Source organism: Mytilus californianus, unplaced genomic scaffold (assembly GCF_021869535.1).
Source record: "Mytilus californianus isolate M0D057914Y unplaced genomic scaffold, xbMytCali1.0.p SCAF_8, whole genome shotgun sequence".
Lineage (NCBI taxonomy): Eukaryota > Metazoa > Mollusca > Bivalvia > Mytilida > Mytilidae > Mytilus > Mytilus californianus.
Window position 1 is genome coordinate 10,598,863 of NW_026262734.1, and position 19,257 is coordinate 10,618,119.

General features: G+C 33.1%; 1 long non-coding RNA gene across 1 annotated transcript in view; it reads right to left on the reverse strand.

The window, feature by feature from the left end:
* Window positions 1-3,193: 3,193 nt before the first annotated feature.
* Window positions 3,194-19,257, reverse strand: part of LOC127711456 (uncharacterized) — a 56,999-nt gene continuing 40,935 nt past the window's right edge. Inside the window, exon 2 of the long non-coding RNA XR_007986710.1 lies at window positions 3,194-3,402. This is a non-coding gene — a long non-coding RNA (uncharacterized LOC127711456). The remainder of the gene's footprint in view (window positions 3,403-19,257) is intronic.

A 19,257-nucleotide genomic window follows, 5' to 3' on the forward strand; every position in this document is an offset into this window, starting at 1 on the left:
TTGCATTTGTGATTAATCACTAATTATAAATCCTCTTTAAAATTCAGGCCAGTATTTCATATTACCAGTATTTCCCACTGGGCTGGGCAATTCTCATAAAACCCAGGTTTTTGCCAACCCTGATTTGAAAGGATCTACTTGAGAAAGATCAATAATATTTTGTATGAAGTTGCATTACTATTAGTTCATATCAGATTGATGATTATTTGAGGCCCTGCCCCTAGATCAGGGTCAATATTAAGTTTTCTGCTCAAGTTAGATTGATAAGAACTACTTACAATACTAGACTACTAGTCAAAGATATGTTCTATTAAGTTACATTACTGTCTGTACATCTCAGTTCATCAACCATTTCGAGGCCCTGGCCACTAAATCATGGTCCAGCGAATTAATAAATTAAGCAATGTTGCTGTCCATCAGATTGCCTTTTTCTGAATTTTATGCCGACAACCGAGACATATTCTGTGTCAACAGTTTATTTTTTATAGAGACTGAATAATTTGTATTTTTATAACTTGCTACTATACAAGTCTTTCCACATAGCTAAATATATTTGAATATGCACAAAACGGTCACATTATATATCAACTGATGAAGTATCCAGAAAAAAAAGTAAAATTTATGGAAAACGACTCATGACAGTTGATATTAAAAATCTTGCAAAATACAACATAAAATACACAGAAAGAACGTTGGTTTATTTCCAGAATACACCTTTCACAAACAGGTCATCAAGGTTGGTATTGACCATGCCGGCGGTAAATACTGGCAAATACTGGTTGATTGAAATTTTGAGTGGACATTACTATAAAAACCACTCTCTACCGGGTCAATTACATTTAGTAATGAAATAATGAAATGTTAAACTGCAGTCTTCGCACTCAACAACAGGCCCACCAGCCCAGGCCTGTAAAAGTGCTGTCAGACCTGTAAAAATCATCTATACAAGCCAATAGAAACTAACTAAAATGTTCACAAAATTCATCCTCTGGCCTGTAGACTTTAAAGTTTATCATGAAGACTGTTAAAGTCATTTTAAATGTTCTTATTTCTATTTTTATTATAAATTCTTAACAAACAGTGATTTACAATGATTTATTAGTACATAAGATAAAAAATGTTTCGTCCCTGGCAAGGAAACTCATCAGGTGGTTTTTGCACTGAGTATCATGAGTATAGCATTGCAATCATTACATTTTGCACGGGTTTTGTTGTTGTCTTATATTGTACAGAAGTTCCAAATAGGGTCTTCAGGTTTCAGTTTGGTGCTTAAGGTCAAGGTGGTTGTACTGTGTGTATGTAAATCATGTAAATATTGATTATGTAAAGGTAAAATTTATACTACATTATATATTTTTTGGTTTAAAACATAAATTACAGTTCAGCCATAAGAGTAAAGGTCCTTCATACCTTCCATTTCCAGCATAAAGATGACTTTTGTCTGACATTTAATAGACAGGAAATATTTTATTGCTTAAGTGAGTCTTCAAATATCACTTTTATTACTTTCAACCATGTTTTGTCATCATTTATTAGGGGCTGTTGTTTTTATAGTAATTAAATGTTCAGACCTAGCAATGCCAGGCGATAGGTAATAAGACACCTGTAACTTCATTTACCTGTAGTTTTATGTACCTATAAAAATTATGCTTTTTCAATAAAAAATATCTTGATTGAAAAATGTTGTAATAATTAATTTGTCAATTCTTTATATATATCTAAAATATGCAATATCATAACTTATAAGGACTAAACTAGTAGGTATAAGTGTTACAAATGAAAAAAAAACACATCACATTTATTCATTTATATCAGCTGAAACATGCCAAAAGATAAAAGTTTAAATATATCTTACTTTTTATCATTTTTTTACTTCAATAAATAGTAAAAACCACCATGAAAATTTCAATCGACCAGTATTTGCCAGTATTGACCACTTGAGGAGTATAGCCTTGAAAACCAGGGGCGGTATTTACCGCCCAACCTTGCAGGTTATGTATAAATTAAGGACTTTCACTCTGTCAATACGTTATATATGGAACTGTTAGATTATATTGACACTTGGAACTCCTTCCTCTGTCAATATAATCTGAACAGGTCGATATATAAAGTCTTGACTTTGTCAAAAGTCCATAATTGATAAGTATCAACCTTACCAAATTGTATAATATTAACTTGCATGTTCAGTGTAATAGATTATCTTATTCTAAGGATTCAAGCTGAACCTTTTTTATGATTTTGTTCAGTGATTATTATTTTACAGAATCTATACATGTATACAATGTAAATGATGTTTTTAATTTAAACTTATTACTTTGTTTTCAGGAGTCCAGATGAAGCTCCAATGAAAGAAAAGATGATATATGCATCCAGTAAAGACGCTGTAAAAAAGAAATTACAGGCTATAAAAATAGAAGTGCAAGCAAATGACCTGGGTGATTTAGACGAGGCAGATATTGAAGCTAAACTGAAAACAATTTAGGAACTGTATTGACTGCATTGTGTATAAAACTTTCAAACATAGCTCTTTATGAATCATAACTTTACTGCTTAATGAACAAACTTTGTGTCACTAACAAGTGGCAGTGCAGTTATTCAAATTGGTGCACTCATTGACTGTTGCCATGGAAATGCCACTTCCTTTAAAGTACATCAAGAAATATCAGCTTTCGTTTATCCTGCTTCAGTTAGCCGAGTTTGTGTTGTGAAACATTTGTGTCAGTTTGTTGGCAAGGAGTTTGACCCAGAGAACTTTAAATCGTGATGAATAAAATTTATTTCGTTTAAATTGTTTGTGAAACTGTGTTAAAAGGAAAATTAAGACTTGAACATTGAATTAATTAATGTTTGTTATTTAAATATTGTTTTTCCTGTACAGTCATTTTTATATGTATGTTGAAGATAGGATTATCAGTTTAAGACATATCTGGTATGAACAGGAATACGTCCGCACAAGGGAATATTTGTCAAATGATGAGATTGCCATGAACAATAATAGATAAAAACAGACAAAAACAGTGAAGGAAATACACAAGATTTTCTACAAATTTTTGTATAAATGCCAATTTACAAATATCAAAAGTATAATTAAACTATAAAATGCAGAACAAAGAAAAAAATGTCCCTCCCTCTCTTTTGTAAAATGTTTTCTATACATGCTAATCTTTGCTGATACATTTAATGAATTTGAATGTTTGTTTTTTGTTTTTATTTTGCACAAAAGAATCATTTGATATAATGTAACTTGTTTTTCATTATAATTGTTGATGACATTTGTTAGTACTTTGGCAACAGTCAATTTCTGTTTCTGTCAGAAATAAATTGTAGAACAGGTCTTTTTAACTGAAGACAAGTTCCAGTATTCCAATGTGAATTATAAAGAAGAAATAATAAGCCTCCCACCTCATTTATGTAAAAAGACAAAGCAAAATTGAAACGTTGAATATTTCTAAAAAATCTCTATTTGAAATTATCACTACAGGTGTTTTATGTAAAACAAAAGTTGTTCAAACAACAATAAATCAGTTAATATTAAAGCTAGTCATTATGATATGTGTATTTCATGTGAACAATCAAAATATATAATGTCTGTGTTTGTTTGTTAGGACCCACTAAGCCAAAGGTAGTATAGAAATCTCTCTCTCTCTCACATAGAAATGACACAACCCTGTGATGGAGCCTCTATTTTGTAATTTATTTTTGATAGAACGGAAGGAAGCAGGATACTTTAATCTGTTTAACAAATAATGGGACAATTAATAATCAATAAAACTTTTGATACTTCTTATGTAGTATGTTTATCTTGCCTCCTTAAAACAACCTGATCCAGGATTTAGATTTTACTTTACACCATTGTTGTTAAAATGTTGTTTAATGGTATTTATTTCCTCATTGAAGTTTAGGATGAAGAATGGGGATGACCGTATGGACAAACATGTTGACAGCTAGATCTCCTCAACAAGAAGTCAGACTTAACTGGACTCTATTTAATGGCCCATAGGACCATGTGAGCTTTTCTCATCACTTGTCATCCCTCGTCATCATCTGTTAACTTTTACAAAAATCTTTTCCTCTGAAACTACTGGGCCAAATTTAACCAAACTTGGTCACAATCATCATTGGGGTATTTAGTTTAAAAGATGTGTCCGATGACCCCGCCTGGCAACAAAGATGGCCGACATAGCTAAAAATAGAACACAGGGTATATTATGCAAGTCTATTATTTGGAAAACCGTTATAGAGAAAATCTGACAAGGGCAGAATTATTCATCAAAACTATCAGGTGACTTCTTACAGGAGTTGTTGCCCTTAAATGACAAATTTTACCTTTTTTTTTTTTTTTGCCTGTTATCTTGAAAATTTTAAAAGATGGAGAGAAACTTTAAATAGCAAAAATGATCAGCAAAACCAGTTCTACAAATAAGTCTAAACAGTGGAAATGGTCAGTTGACCCCTTATTAGAGTTGTTGCTCTTTGATGATGATTTTTACCAATTTTTAGCTCACCTGGCCCAAAGGGCCAAGTGAGCTTTTCTCATCACTTGGCGTCCGTCGTCCGTAAACTTTTACAAAATTCTTCTCCTCTGAAACTACTGGGCTAAATTTGACCAAACTTGGCCACAATCATCATTAGGGTATCTAGTTTAAAAAATGTGTCCGGTGACCCGGCTAACCAACCAAGATGGCCGCCATGGCTAAAAATAGAACATAGGGGTAAAATGTAGATTTTGGCTTATATCTCTGAAACCAAAGCATTTAGAGCAAATCTGACAGGGGGTAAAATTGTTTAGATGAATCTGACAACCCGTTGTTGAGTTGCTGCCCCTGAATTAGTAATTTTAAGGAAATTTTGCCGTTTTTTGTTATCTTGAATATTAATATAGATAGAGATAAACTGTAAATAGCAATAATGTTCAGCAAAGTAAGATCTACAAATAAGTCAACTTTACCATTATGGTCAGTTGACCCCTTAAGGAGTTATTGCCCTTTATAGTCTTTTACAAAAATCTTCTCCTCTGAAACTACTAAGACAAATTTAACCAAACTTGTCCACAATCATCATTAGGGTATCTAGTTTAAAAATGTGTCTGATGACCCCGCCCGCGAACCAAGATGGCCGACATGGCTAAAAAATAGTACATAGGGAAAAATGCAGTTTTTGGCTCCTATGTCTGAAACCAAATCAATTACAGCAAATCTGACAGGATAAAATTGTCCATAAGGTCAAGATCTATCTGCCCTGAAATTTTCAGACCAATCAGGCAACACGTTGTTGGGTTGCTGCCCCTGAATTGGTAATTTTAAGAAAATTTTGCAGCTTTTGGTTATCTTGAATATTATTATAGATAGAGATAAACTGTAAACAGCAATAATGTTCAGCAAAGTAAGATCTACAAATAAGTCAACATGACCAAAATTGTCAATTGACCCCTTAAGGAGTTATTGCCCTTTATAGTCAATTTTTTACAATTTTCATAAATTTTTGTAAATTTTTACAAAATATTTTCCACTGTAACTACTGGGCCAAGTTCATTATAGATAGAGATAATTGTAAGCAGCAAGAATGTTCAGTAAAGTAAGATCTACAAACACATCACCATCACCAAAACACAATTTTGTCATGAATCCATCTGTGTCCTTTGTTTAATATGCACATAGACCAAGGTGAGCGACACAGGCTCCTTAGAGCCTCTAGTTTGCATTTTTGCCTTGTATCTTAAAAATTATAATAGATAGATACAAACTTAAATAAGCAAAAATATTCAGCAAGACAAGATCTACAATCAAGACAATATGGAGGAAACCGTCAAACAACTCCTTATTGGAGTTGTTGCCATTTAATGACGATTTTTACCCTTTTTTAATTTTGCCTTATATGATAAAAATTATAATATATCAGTACCGATAGACACTTTAAATCACAAAAATGATCAGCAAGGCAAGATCTACTATCAAGTCAATTTTGCCAATATAGTTAGTAGACTTTCACTCTTTAAAGGAGTGATTGTCCTTAAATGAGGTTTTTTTTTACCTTCTTGTGTTTTGAGCAAAAAAGATAGAAACTAAACAGACTATTTTAAAATGATCAGCAATACAAGATCAACAAAATAGAGATTTTTGTCATGAATTCTGTTCTCGTCTACAATGTTGGAGAGTGTCCTTTGTTGAATATGCACATAGACCAAGGTGAGGGATACAGGCTCTTTAGAGCCTCTTAGTTTTTAGCTCACCCTTCCGAAGGAACTGTGAGCTTTTGCCATCACTTGGCGTCCGTCTGGTGTAAACTATTTCAAACATCTCCTCTGAAACTACTGAACCAATTCCAACCAAACTTGAGCTGAATGATGCTTAGGGTATCTAGAATAAAGTTTGTTTTCTATTTACTGTTTCGTCAAATAACATGGCCGCCATGGCTACAAATAGAACATAGTGGTAAAATGAAGTTTTTATACGACCGCAAAAAATATTTTGCGTCGTATAATGCTATCATGTCGTGGTCTGTGTCGTCCAAAGATGCATTTTTATTTTCCGGACAATAACTTAAGTTTAAGTGAATGGATCTCTATGAAATTTTACCATAAGGTTCAATACCACAAAAGGAAGGTTGGGATGGATTTTGGATGTTGTGGCACCAACAGTTGAGGAATTAGGGGCCAAAAATAAGCAATTTTGGAACTTCCAGACAATAACTTGTGTGTTAGTGTATGAATCTCTCTGACATTGTACCACAAGGTTCCATATCACAAATGGAATGCTGGGATTGATTTTGGTGGTAATTTCCTCAAAATTTTAGGAATTAGGGGCAAAAAAAGGGGCAAAAAAAAAAGCATTTTTCTAGTTTCATGACAATAACTTGTGTGTAAGTGTATGGATCTTTCTGAAATTGTACTACAAGGTTCGATATCACAAAGGGAAAGCTGGAATTGAGTTTGGGGGTAATTGCCCAAAACGTTTAGAATAAGGGGCCAAAAATAAGCATTTTTCTAGTTTCCAGACAATAACTTGTGTTCAAGTGTATGGATCTCTCTGAAATTGTACTGCAAGGTACCATACCACAAAGGGAATGCTGGGATTGAGTTAGGGGGTATTTGCCTCAAAATTTTAGGAATTAGGGGCAAAAAAAAGGGGCAAAAAAAAGCATTTTTCTAGTTTCATGACAATAACTGGTGTGTAAGTGTATGGATCGTTCTGAAATTGTACTACATGGTTCGATATCACAAAGGGAAAGCTGGAATTGAGTTTGGGGGTAATTGCCCTAAACGTTTAGAATAAGGGGCCAAAAAACAAGCATTTTTACAGTTTCCAGACAATAACTTGTGTTCAAGTGTATGGATCTCTCTGAAATTGTACTGCAAGGTATCATTCCACAAAGGGAAGGCCGGGATTGAGTTTGGGGGTAATGAATCATTAGGGGGTTCAAAAAATTGGGGGGGGGGGGGAGATTTTTGTTTCCTTTTTTTTTTTTTTATGCCCCCGCCGTAGCGGTGGGGACATTAAGTTTTACCCCTTGTCCGTCTGTACGTCCCAAAATTGGTTTCCGTTCTCTAACTTGAGTTTGCCTCAACCAAATGTTATGCACAATGCTTATTACCACAAAACACAGATCTAGTTTGAATTTTGGTGGGTCACTTTAACTATTCTAGAGTTATGCCCCTTTATAAATGGAAAAATTGCCAAATTTTAGTTTCCTTTCTCTAACTTAAGTTTGCCTCAACCAAATGTTATGAACCTTATACACAATGCTTATTAACACAAAACACAGATCAAGTTTGAATTTTGGTGGAGTCACTTTAACCGTTCTAGAGTTATGTCCCTTTATAAATGGAAAAATTGCTAATTTTTTTGTTTCCATTCTGTAACTTTAGTTTGCCCCAACCAAACAATTATGAAACTATTCATTACCACAAACTAAGATCAAGTACCAATTTTTTGTTTCCGTTTTATACCTTTAGTTTGCCTGAACCAAATGTTATGAAACTTATACACAATGCTTATTACTACATACTACAGATTAAGTACGAAATTTGGTGGTGACACTTTTACCATTCTTGAGTTATGTCCCTTTATAAAAAAAAAATGCTGAATTTTTCGTTTCCGTTCTCTAACTTTACAATGTAGTTTGTCTCAACCAATTGTTATAAAACCTATACACAACCGTTCTAGAGTTATGCGTGTTTACAAATAGAAAAATTTCTGAATTTTTAGTTTCTGTTCTCTACTTAAGTTAGCCTCAACCAAATGTTATGAGACTTACACACAATGCTTATTACCAAAAAACTCAGATCAAGTTCAAATTTGGGTAGCGTCACTTTTACCGTTCTTCAGTTATTTCCCTTTATAACTATATGATATGCAAGCGGGGACATCATCTGTGTCCACATGTGGACACTATCCACATTTATTTCCTTTTTTTCTTTTTTTTTTCTTTAAAATTTTCCATTTTAAGTTGGTTATTTTTTATTTATATGTAAAAGCAAATAATAATGATATGGTTTGATTTCATCAAAAATGAATCTAACCGTGTATTTAGATTCTTAATTTTTGGTCCCGTTTTCAAATTGGTCTACATTAAGGTCCAAAGGGTCCAAAATTAAACCTAGTTTGATTTTAACAAAAATTGAATTCTTGGGGTTCTTTCAAGTTTGATATGCTGAATCTAATTGTGTATGTATTTAGATTTTGGATATTGGACCATAATAGGTAAATTCGAATTTTTTAACTTCTTAGACCACATTCATTCTGTGTCATAAACCTATGCTGTGTCAAATATTTAATCACAATCCAAATTCAGAGCTGTATCAAGCTTGAATGTTGTGTCCATACTTGCCCCAACTGTTCAGGGTTCGACCTCTGCGGTCGTATCAAGCTGCGCCCAGCGGAGCATTTTTTTGGCTTATATCTCAAAAACCAAAGCATTTAGAGCAAATCTGACATAGGGTGAAAATGTTCATTAGGTGAAGTTCTATCAGCTCTGAAATTTTCAGTTGAATCTGATAACCCATTGTTGGGTTGCTGCCACTAAATTGGTAATTTTAAGGAAATTTTGCAGTTTTTGGTTATTATCTTGAATATTATTTATGATAATGATAAACTGTGAACAGCAAAAATATTCTGCAAGGTAAGATCTACAAATAAGTTTATACTGGAACACACCCGCGAAATCGCGGGTATTTAGAGCTTGGTTGAAAGTATGTAAACTGTTGTAGGATGAAATTTTGTAAAAGATTTTATGTCTGGAGAATTTCAGAAAAGGTATCAAGCTGAGTCATAGGCACTTGCAGACAGGACAATTATTTTAAGCCCTCTTCCTTTTTTCCAAAGTCCGTTATTTTTTTGCTCTCTGTTAAATTCCATGATTTTCGCGTTTCTGTATACTATGAACATACATATAATATAAATAAAGTGTGTTTGCTATTAACTATCATTTCCAAGTTTCTTCTCCACGGCGATCACTGCTATATTGTATAGAGATTCTCTATATATTTTAGGATTATAAACATAGTATACATGCAGAATAACGCGAAAATAATTGTCCTGTCCCCTCGTAATTATGAAAATTGTGTTTAAAGAGGGGAGTAAAGGGGGGTATCTGCACGGAAGAACGCGAAATAAAATTGCCATTTCACGATGAGCGAACAATTAAAAATTTCTTGCACATTGATCTTTTTATCGATTTCAAGAACCACAATGAATAATGAACCTTTTTCTCGGCGGCACGTGAAATAAAAACTTTCAAAACACGTTGCACGATAATAACCCTTTACCCCCTCTTTTAAAGTTTAAAATCGGAAGTCTTGGGTATGACTTAAAAGTCGGTCTGATGACGGAAACAATATCCGGACACCTTTTTCTTCGTTTTTCTCCCAAAATAACCCAAACTGAATAATAATAAGAATGGATGACAAATGCGACTATGCATGGTACCTATAGGACACAGAGGCACGATGATTAATTTATTGGGGAAGGAAGAGAAGCGACACACAAAACGAGGTCTTCTCGTTTAATAGTATAGATGATAAAAATTGTCAATCGACCCCTTAAGGAGTTATTGCCCTTTAAGGACAATATTACACAATTTGTTTATCATGTTTTCTAACTTTAAGAAATCTTTTCTGAAACTACTGAACCAATTCCAACCAGACTTAAGCTGAATGATTCTAAGGGTATCTAGAATAAAGTTTGTGTTTTATTTTCTGTTTCGTAAAAAAACATGGCCGCCATGGCTAAAAATAGAACGTACGGGTTAAATGCAATTTTTGGCTTATATCTCAAAAACCAAAGCATTTAGAGCTAATCTAATGAGAGGTAACAATGTTTATTAGGCCAAGCTCTGTCAGCCCTGATATTTACAGATGAATCTAACAACCCATTATTGTATTGCTGCCACTTAATTGGTAATTTTCAGGAAATTTTGTAGATTTTGGTTATTATCTTGAATATTATTAATGATAAAGATAAACTGTAAACAGCAAAAATGTTCAGCAAAGTAAGATCTACAAATAAGTTTTGTATGTCCAAAATTGTCAATTGTCCCCTTAAGGAGTTATTGCCCTTTAAAATAAATTTTTCACAATTTGTTCATTTAGTTTGCTTATTTTAAAAAATCTTCTCCTTTGAAACTGCTGAATCAACTTCAGCCAAACTTGGGCTGAATGAGTTTTAGAGTATCTAGTATAAATTTTGTATTTTATTTTTCTTGTATGTCAAGAAACATAGCCACTATGACTAAAATGAAACTTAGGGGTAACATGCATTTCTTTGATTTTGAAGAAAATATGACAGATACAAAGAACATTTCAATGGAAGTTTTAAGCCATTCATTAATATATATTGAAAAGCAAAAATAATCATTGATGAAAGATTTAAGCAAAAAATTACAGGTGAGCGATTCAGGCTCTTGAGAGCCTCTCGTTTATTTTTGCCTGTTATCTTGAAAACTATGATAGAGAGTAACTTTAAAATTGCAATAATGATCAAGACAAGTTCTACAAACAAGTCTTCATGATCGAAATCGTCCGTCGACTCCTTACTAGAGTTATTGCCCTTTGATGATGATTTTTACCAATTTTTGTGTATTTTACCTATTATCTTGACAACTGTTATAGATGAACAGAAACTTTAACCTATAAATATGTGAACATGATTGAAATTGTCAGTTAGATCTTAATAGAGACATTCCCCTATAAGGATGATTTTTGTCGAGCCTGCGACTTTTGTCCCAGAAAGCTCAACCTAGGGATAGTGATCTGGCGGCGGCGTTGGCTAACTTATTTAAAGCTTTGTATATTAGAAGGTGGAAGACCTGGATGCTTCATACTTTGTATATAGATGCCTTATGTTACGACGTTTCCGTCTGTCACATATCCAATGTCCATGACCTCATTTTCATGGTTCAGTGACTACTTGAAAAAAAAGTTAAGATTTTTTGAAATGTTAATTTCTCTCTTATAATGAGTAATAGGATAACTATATTTGGTATGAGCGTACCTTGCAGGGTCTTCATGCCCGTCAGATAGTTTTCACTTGACCTCAACCTCATTTCATGGATCAGTGAACAAGGTGAAGATTTGGTTGTCAAGTTCAGTTCTCAGATACTAGAAGCAATAGGTCTAGCATATTCGGTGTATGGAAGGTCTGTAAGGTGTACATGTCCAACTGGCAGGTGTCATCTGACCTTGACCTCATTTTCATGGTTCAGTGGTCAATGTTAAAAATTTTAGTTTTGGTCTTTTTTTCTAACAATAGGTCAACTATATTTACGGAAATATTTTATGATGTACATGTCAGTCTGGCCGGTTTTATTTGACCTTGACCTCATTTTCACGGTTCATAGCTCAGTGTTAAGTTTTTGTGTTTTGGTCTGTTTTTCTATTACTATAAGCAATAGGTCAACTATATTTGTTGTATGGAAGGATTGCAAGCTATACATGTCTGCCTATCATGGTTCGTCTGACCTTGACCTCATTTTCATGGTTCATTAGTCAATGTTTAGTTTTCTTGGTTAAGTCTGAATCTTAGAAACTATAAGCAATAGGTCAACTACATTTAGTGTATTGAATGATTATAAGGTGTACATGTATTTCTTGTTTGGTTTATATGACCTTGACCTCATTTTCTTGGATCATGTTGAGTTTATGTGAAAGTTGTAGTAATATACATTAAACATACAGATTAACATTTTCATGGTTGTTAAATTTTGTACAATTTTGCATTATCAGAGGTCTTATAAAGATTTTCAACATTAAAAAACTGACAAAAGAGGTATAGTTTTTAAGATTTTGCCAAAAATTGAGGTAGAAACAAGATTTTACACTTTGACTTGGCACCTTTCATTAAATCAGTTTTTGTCGCGTTTCAGTGTCAACTGCTAACCTTCATAAAATTTTCATTACTCAACCAATTTTCAAAAATAAAAGGCCATTTTACTCGTTTTAGCTAGCAGAACACAGAAAATTAGTTAAAAGGAAGAATTTGAAAAAAATATTTACTATTAAGGTAGCAATACACAGTTAGGAGTTTGGTTTCGCCTTTTGGCCCCGGTGGATTTTTCAAATATGAAAGTTATTGTGTAATAAAATTCATGTTTAGACAGCTGAGTACTAATTTAGCCTTCAAAGGTGGTTTATAAGAACATCAAGATTATTTTTTACATGTTTTATGGGCTATTTTCTGTTTGACTCTCCGTATTTTCATAGCTAGACCGGTCATCGGTCCAGAAATTAATGTAATGTTTACAAACACTTTTTTTCTACACGAAGAATTTTACGCAATTTTACAAAAAAATGAGACGAAAGACATATGATTTTCATTGGATTTATTGAAAGATATATGTAAACAGTTTCAGAAAAGGTATTACTTGAAGTGATTGAAATTCTACTTTTGGTCAAATTTTGGGGAAATATGTGACATCTTTTCCCCCCTTTTTGCAATATTTTATAACAAAAAAATGCAGATTGTTGCTATGAAGACACCAAAAAGAAATTATATTTTACCATTTTATATACTGGATATGAAATCTATGGAAGATTCTGATTACATACATATGCACATATATGACACAAACAGTAAGCTTAATATTGCAAGAAGGCAATGAAAAGGGGATGGTAAAATTTATGAGGGAAAATTTTAATATTTTTTTCCTTACTGTTTATTGCTACCTTATGGCATACTTACCAAGCTCAGAATTGTATAATTTAAGACTTTTCATACCACAAATCTATTGATTTTGTAACGTGTAACCGGGCGGGGACGTTTCAATATTTTTTTTATCCTCGGGTTCGTACCAGTTTCCTGGGATTTGAAGAGCAATGCAAAATTTCTAAAGTCAAACAGTTTACGCTATTCTACCAAATATAAAACAATTACTACATAAGATAAATTTCGACACCTAACTTAACCCGAACATGGTAAATTAAAACTGTCTAAAACCCTTTCAGTCTGATACTTGTTTAAAACCAAATGTCTGGAACTATAGGCTGAAACCTAAATGTATGGAACCTATTAAAACGAATGTATGGAAACTATTTGAACTGGTGTAACCTTTCGTATGAAACTTTATTAAACAAATATGTCTTTAACTGTCGGAACAACAGGGTAGCCACTAAGGCATGGTATGTCAGCAAACACTCACTGCAATAGTGAGAGATGTGAGACGCAAAACCTTAGCGCCAGCCCTGTTTGGACAATCTGTACCGAACCAACAGTCTCAGTCTTTCTATATTCTGTCCGCAGGTTCCAAGCACTTCACTTCACTTAAAACTAAACATTCTGCCTGCTGTAAACTATTTCCTTTCCAATGTTCACTGTCTGCTGCCTTCGGTACAAATGACAACTTGAACTGATGATGGGAGTTTTTAACGACCTTGACTGGCTATACAGCCCTCGCACGGTCGGTACTTGAACTGAATAGCTACCCACTATTTATACTTCGAACGCGGACCTCAAAGAGAGCACCCTAGCAACACCTGTATAGGTAAAGCGTCTTATAGCAACCAAGGATAAAGGGATGATTTCGATGCTGTTTTCAATGATAAAAAGATCAAATGGGAAATTCATAGAGGTATCGGGAAATATAACATTCTTAAACTGTAAATTCGCAACAATAGTTAGATTCTAAATCAAATTCTGAAGGGATTAAGTGTTTAAGAATGACAATACATGTCAATTTTATTGTTTACAGTCCTTAGCAACCAAAATTAGACATTTTGACACAAGGCTTATAATTGTACTCTATTTGCTTAACCCTTGCTTCTGAAGGATTGCGCAGTATGTAGTAGCCTAAGTATTGAATGTTTTGTATTTTTTCGTGCGAATATATCTAATTATTTTTTTTTTCATGATTTCATGTTACATTTTGACATATATTAAATGTATAGTTGATTCAGCTGTAAGAAATTGATTCCCCATTACCAAGTTTTTTAATCAAGTCTTTGGTATACATTAAACATAAAGATTAACATTTTCATGCTTGAAATTGTTAAATTTTGTACAATTTTGCATCATCAGAGGTCTTATAAAGATTTTCAACATTAAAAAACTGACAAAAGAGGTATAGTTTTTAAGATTTTGCCAAAAATTGAGGTAGAAACAAGATTTTACACTTTGACTTGGCACCTTTCATTAAATCAGTTTTTGTCGCGTTTCAGTGTCAACTGCTAACCTTCATAAAATTTTCATTACTCAACCAATTTTCAAAAATAAAAAGCCATTTTACTCGTTTTAGCTAGCAGAACACAGAAAATTAGTTAAAAGGAAGAATTTGAAAAAAATATTTACTATTAAGGTAGCAATACACAGTTAGGAGTTTGGTTTCGCCTTTTGGCCCCGGTGGATTTTTCAAATATGAAAGTCATTGTGTAATAAAATTCATGTTTAGACAGCTGAGTACTAATTTAGCCTTCAAAGGTGGTTTATAAGAACATCAAGATTATTTTTTACATGTTTTATGGGCTATTTTCTGTTTGACTCTCCGTATTTTCATAGCTAGACCGGTCATCGGTCCAGAAATTAATGTAATGTTTACAAACACTTTTTTTCTACACGAAGTTTTTTACGCAATTTTACAAAAAAATGAGACGAAAGACATATGATTTTCATTGGATTTATTGAAAGATATATGTAAACAGTTTCAGAAAAGGTATTACTTGAAGTGATTGAAATTCTACTTTTGGTCAAATTTTGGGGAAATATGTGACATCTTTTTCCCCCTTTTTGCTATATTTTATAACAAAAAAATGCAGATTGTTACTATGAAGACACCAAAAAGAAATTATATTTTACCATTTTATATACTGGATATGAAATCTATGGAAGATTCTGATTACATACATATGCACATATATGACACTAACAGTAAACTTAATATTGCAAGAAGGCAATGAAAAGGGGATGGTAAAATTTATGAGGGAAAATTTTAATATTTTTTCCTTACTGTTTATTGCTACCTGAGCAACACAACGGAGCAGGATCTGCTTACCCTTCCGGAGCACACGAGGTCATCCCCGATGTTTGTTGGGGTTCATATTGCTCAGTCTTTTAGTTTTCTATGTTGTGTTTTGTACACTGTTGTTTGTCTTTTTCTTTTTTGTCATGGCGTTGTCAGTTTATTTTCTAATATGAGTTTGAATGTCCCTTTGGTATCTTTCGTCTCTCTTTTAGCTGACCTATTTTTAGATCCTGTCTTGCTGATCAATTTTGCTTTTAAAATTTCTATTTATCTATTATGGTTTTCAAGATATTAGGCAAAAACGAAAAAAAAAGCTGTTACAAATCGTCATTGAAGGGTGAAATATCCTACAAGGAGTCAACTGTCGATTTCTACAATTTAACTGATTTGCAGAATATTGCTGATCATTTTTGCCTCATAAAGTTCTAATTTATCTATTATAACTTTCAAGATAATAGGCAAATATGAAAAGCTAGAGGCTCTAAAGAGTCTGTGTCGTCGCTCCCCTGCATCTTTTAATTCTTGAAAAAATGGTGTCTTATTAGTAACAAGAGTGCACACGCTGAAATGTCTCGCCTTCTTTACTTATCATTGATATTATGTTGATAGTTCTAAATATAAAGTTTTACTACAACTTTCACATAAACTTAACATGATCCAAGAAAATGAGGTCAAGGTCATATAAACCAAACAAGAAATACATGTACACCTTATAATCATTCAATACACTAAATGTAGTTGACCTATTGCTTATAGTTTCTAAGATTCAGACTTAACCAAGAAAACTAAACATTGACTAATGAACCATGAAAATGAGGTCAAGGTCAGACGAACCATGATAGGCAGACATGTATAGCTTGCAATCCTTCCATACAACAAATATAGTTGACCTATTGCTTATAGTAATAGAAAAACAGACCAAAACACAAAAACTTAACACTGAGCTATGAACCGTGAAAATGAGGTCAAGGTCAAATAAAACCGGCCAGACTGACATGTACATCATAAAATATTTCCGTAAATATAGTTGACCTATTGTTAGAAAAAAAAAAATTGACCACTGAACCATGAAAATGAGGTCAAGGTCAGATGACACCTGCCAGTTGGACATGTACACCTTACAGACCTTCCATACACCGAATATGCTAGACCTATTGCTTCTAGTATCTGAGATATGAACTTGACAACCAAAACTTAACCTTGTTCACTGATCCATGAAATGAGGTTGAGGTCAAGTGAAAACTATCTGACGGGCATGAAGACCCTGCAAGGTACGCTCATACCAAATATAGTTATCCTATTACTCATCATAAGAGAGAAATTAACATTTAAAAAAATCTTAACTTTTTTTCAAGTAGTCACTGAACCATGAAAATGAGGTCATGGACATTGGATATGTGACAGACGGAAACGTCGTAACATAAGGCATCTATATACAAAGTATGAAGCATCCAGGTCTTCCACCTTCTAATATACAAAGCTTTAAATAAGTTAGCCAACGCCGCCGCCAGATCACTATCCCTAGGTTGAGCTTTAATTTTCTGGGACAAAAGTCGCAGGCTCGACAAAAATCATCCTTATAGGGGAATATCTCTATTAAGATCTAACTGACAATTTCAGTCATGTTCACATATTTATAGGTTAAAGTTTCTGTTCATCTATAACAGTTGTCAAGATAATAGGTAAAATACACAAAAATTGGTAAAAACCATCATCAAAGCGCAATAAATTTAGTAAGGAGTCGACGGACGATTTCGATCATGAAGACTTGTTTGTAGAACTTGTCTTGATCATTATTGCAATTTTAAAGTTACTCTCTATCATAGTTTTCAAGATAACAGGCAAAAATAAACGAGAGGCTCTCAAGAGCCTGAAAAGCTCACCTGTAATTTTTTGCTTAAATCTTTCATCAATGATTATTTTTGCTTTTCAATATATATCAATGAATGGCTTAAAACTTCCATTGAAATGTTCTTTGTATCTGTCATATTTTCTTCAAAATCAAAGAAATGCATTTTACCCCTAAGTTTCATTTTAGTCATAATGGCTATGTTTCTTGACATACAAGAAAATAAAATACAAAATTTATACTAGATACTCTGAAACTCATTCAGCCCAAGTTTGGCTGAAGTTGATTCAGCAGTTTCAAAGGAGAAGATTTTTTAAAATAAGCAAACTAAATGAACAAATTGTGAAAAATTTATTTTAAAGGGCAATAACTCCTTAAGGGGACAATTGACAATTTTGGACATACAAAAACTTATTTGTAGATCTTACTTTGCTGAACATTTTTGCTGTTTACAGTTTATCTTTATCATTAATAATATTCAAGATAATAACCAAAATCTGCAAAATTTCCTGAAAATTACCAATTAAGTGGCAGCAATACAATAATGGGTTGTTAGATTCATCTGAAAATATGACAGAGCTTGGCCTAATAAACATTGTTACCTCTCATCAGATTAGCTCTAAATGCTTTGGTTTTTGAGATATAAGCCAAAAATTGCATTTAACCCGTACGTTCTATTTTTAGCCATGGCGGCCATGTTTTTTTACGAAACAGAAAATAAAACACACATTTTATTCTAGATACCCTTAGAATCATTCAGGTTAAGTTTGATTGGAATTGGTTCAGTAGTTTCAGAGAAGATTTTTTAAACTTAGAAAACATGAAAAACAAATTGTGTAATATTGTCCTTAAAGGGCAATAACTCCTTAAGGGGTCAATTGACAATTTTGATCATCTATACTATTAAACGAGATACCTCATTTTGTGTGTCGCTTCTCTTCCTTCCCCAATAAATTAATCATCATGCCTCTGTGTCCTATAGGTACCATGCATAGTCGCATTTGTCATCCATTCTTATGATTATTCAGTTTGGGTTATTTTGGGAGAAAAACGAAGAAAAAGGTGTCCAGATATTGTTTCCGTCATCAGACCGACTTTTAAGTCATACCCAAGACTTCCGATTTTAAACTTTAAAAGAGGGGGTAAAGGGTTATTATCGTGCAACGTGTTTTGCAAGTTTTTATTTCACGTGCCGCCGAGAAAAAGGTTCATTATTCATCGTGGTTCTTGAAATCGATAAAAAGATCAATGTGCTAGAAATTTTTAATTGTTCGCTCATCGTGAAATGGCAATTTTATTTCGCGTTCTTCCGTGCAGATACCCCCCTTTACTCCCCTCTTTAAACACAATTTTCATAATTACGAGGGGACAGGACAATTATTTTCGCGTTATTCTGCATGTATACTATGTTTATAATCCTAAAATATATAGAGAATCTCTATACAATATAGCAGTGATCGCCGTGGAGAAGAAACTTGGAAATGATAGTTAATAGCAAACACACTTTATTTATATTATATGTATGTTCATAGTATACAGAAACGCGAAAATCATGGAATTTAACAGAGAGCAAAAAAATAACGGACTTTGGAAAAAAGGAAGAGGGCTTAAAATAATTGTCCTGTCTCCAAGTGCCTATGACTCAGTTTGATACCTTTTCTGAAATTCTCCAGACATAAAATCTTTTACAAAAATTCATCCTACAACAGTTTACATACTTTCAACCAAGCTCTAAATACCCGCGATTTCGCGGGTGTGTTCTAGTATAAACTTATTTGTAGATCTTACCTTGCAGAATATTTTTGCTGTTCACAGTTTATCATTATCATAAATAATATTCAAGATAATAACCAAAAACTGCAAAATTTCCTTAAAATTACCAATTTAGTGGCAGCAACCCAACAATGGGTTATCAGATTCAACTGAAAATTTCAGAGCTGATAGAACTTCACCTAATGAACATT